Here is a 2,798-nt window from a genome sequence, read left to right as displayed (position 1 = left end):
GAGAGAGACACGGAGAGAGAAAGAAGAGAGAGACACAGAGAGGGAAAGAAGAGAGAGACACAGAGAGGGAAAGAAGAGAGACACTCACACAGAAAGAGAGAGGAAGAGGGGGTGTGTACCCAGTATCCCGTTGATAAACCACTACAGGAGAGGAGAGGCACAGAAGGAGAACGTAGAGGGGAAGTACCCGGTATATCCAGTATCCAGTTGATAACCCACAACAGGAAGCGCGTGTGTCTGAGAGAGAGAGGTGTACGAGTATCTGGTTGATAGCCCACAGTAGGAACCCAGGAAGGCAGAGAGAGAGAGAGAGAGGGAGAGAGGGAGCTATAACGAGAGAGAGTACCAGTATCCCGCTGATAACCCACGACAGGCACTGTATGTATCAAAGAGAGATTGCTCGGGCATCGTCTTCAACCTCTGATTCCTTCTCCTCTAATCGCATCCAGACCGAGAGAGAGAGAGAGAGAGAGAGAGAGAGAGAGAGAGAGAGAGAGAGAATTCAGGACATGGGGCAGGGAAGGAAGAGGGACTCCAAGTTGGGGGGGACAGGGAAGAAGAAATGGCGGCCGGCGGCAGCGGCGGCGGCGGCGATCTTGCCCTCCTCGGCGGTCCGGCGGCGGCGTCGCCGCCGAGGAGGAGACGGACAAGCGGCGGCCTCCGGCGGTATTCTGCAGCCGGGGGCGGTCGGCGTGGAGCAGCCCGGGCACTCTTCCTCTCCCGCCATTCTCGCTCTTGTTAGCAGGCCAAAACGAGAGCCGAAGGCGCATATTTAGAGAGAGATAGACAGAGAATGAAAGAGAAAGAGAGAGAGAGAGAGAGGAAGGGGTGGCAGAGTGTGTGGGGGGGGGGGGCTGGCAAAAGCCGGCGAGAGAGCAGGAAAGAGCAGAGGGAGAAGTTGCACCGGCCGAAGAGGCCGGCGCGGCGGCGGTGACTGAGGCGACTGCCCTGCAGAGGGGACCCGCTACTTTGACGTTTATTGGGGACGACAGTCCCCCTCGTACTTCCTCCCTGCCTTGCCGTAATTGGCAACGTTTTCGCAAAAAAAAATTTAAAAAGATATAAAAAATCTTTGACAGGAGGGCCCAACCGGGTTCGAACCGGTGACCTATTGATCTGCAGTCAATTGCTCTACCACTGAGCTATGGACCCGAGATGTTAAAAGAAGGCAATAAAATTTATTTAATAATACTGCTAAAGTATATCCAAAATTTAGAAGTGAAAATGTTCTTTGGCCTTAAAGTGGATACAATTAGTTCTATCAGGTCTCACCAAATATAAAATGTTGGTACAAACCATAGATTTTGTAATAGGCAGGAGAGTAATCTATGCTACTGAAAATAGAGTTGCATTATTGATTCAATTGAAACTAGGGATCGTCAAATGTCATCTGCACGTCACATGTCACTGTGACGGACACGTGACGGATGACGTGACGGTGATGGTGATGAATTGGATGAGGCGTGACGGTGATAGTGACGTGTGACGGGTTGTCCGTGATGGTGACGTGACGGTGACGGGGTAGTCCGGATGCGTGACCTGACAAAAGGTCCGTCACGGATGACGACCGTGACATACTTTTAATACAATTTTATTTTTTTATTAAATAGATGTTAATAATTAATTTTTTCCTGGGATATGTGTAAAAAATGAACGATTTTTTGACGTATGGTTTAATATGTTATGATAATCAAATTATTGACCTAAAATTTAGAATGTAGATAATTTATTAATTAGGTTCTTGATTGAAAAATTGAAGAATATATAATTAATTTGTTGAAAAAAAAGTGAAGACATTTATATATTTTTTATATACGTTTAAATAACTAATTTGTTGCCACTTGCCAGGGGATGTAAGAAATTTGTTGTACTAATTAATTTATTGACCGAGAAATTAAGGATTTATTGACGCAAAGTACAGTAGAATGGAATAATTTTTTTTACGGATTAAAATTTTTTAGTTACATTTAGATAATGAAAATTCTGAGCATAAGAATTTATTAAATTAATATCCTGTTGAAAAAATATAGTATTTATTGTCTAGTGGTTTAATATGTTGTGATAACAAAATTGTTGACGTAAAATTGGGAATTTAAGTTCTTGATTGGGAATTTTAATATTTAGCTAAAATATTTTGCAAAAATTAGAATTTTTTTTAAGAATATGAAATTATGAATTTAATAATTAACCTGTTGACGCAGTCTTTGAAAAGTCATATTAATATAGTAATTAAATAATTTATTGAAGGATTTAGTGAGTCACCAGTGATAGAGAAAAGATATAATAAATTAATATAATGATAGAGAAAATGCCAAAATTTATAAACTGATTATAAAAAAGGTATCTGTTTTGAAGTTTGCTCAAGATAACGTATTGATAAAATGAATTTGAAACTGTAATAATATATAATCACCTCATTTTTCCTGTAAACAAGGCCCCCTCTCCTCCAACCAACTACCCCTGTTACTTGAAGAGTAGCATTTGGCACTGGCTTCTCCACAGGCTATGCAATCAAAGGCATAATTGAAACAATGAAAGAGATTAATTGAATGAAAATTCGAAAAGTCTACAGTGTATCCATTTTGAACAGAGATCGTACCTTTGAAGAAAACAGAGACCTTATCCCTTCTTGAGTGATGTACAGTTTTAATATTTCTGGTGACAGATTCTGGGGATACCCAAAATCCATAATTTCTATTCAAAGGAACACCTCAAGGTAAAAAAAATTTGGAGCAAAGAACCATAATGTTCAAAAATTTTCATGATATGATTGGCATCAAAACTGTTTTCAATGATGA

The 2,798-nt window shown here is 40.9% G+C and overlaps 1 non-coding gene across 1 annotated transcript; it reads right to left on the bottom strand.

Annotated features, from left to right (window-relative positions):
• Positions 1-1,080: 1,080 nt before the first annotated feature.
• On the bottom strand, positions 1,081-1,152 carry TRNAC-GCA (transfer RNA cysteine (anticodon GCA)). Its single transcript has one exon. It is a non-coding gene; the product is annotated as a tRNA-Cys (tRNA).
• Between the last annotated feature and the right edge of the window lie 1,646 nt (positions 1,153-2,798).

The sequence above is a fragment of the Wolffia australiana genome, chromosome 17 (genome assembly GCF_029677425.1).
Source record: "Wolffia australiana isolate 7733 chromosome 17, ASM2967742v1".
In the NCBI taxonomy this organism is placed as follows: Eukaryota; Viridiplantae; Streptophyta; class Magnoliopsida; order Alismatales; family Araceae; genus Wolffia; species Wolffia australiana.
The sequence above is the reverse complement of the archived record's forward strand: the minus strand, read 5'-3'. Positions and strand labels throughout refer to the sequence as shown.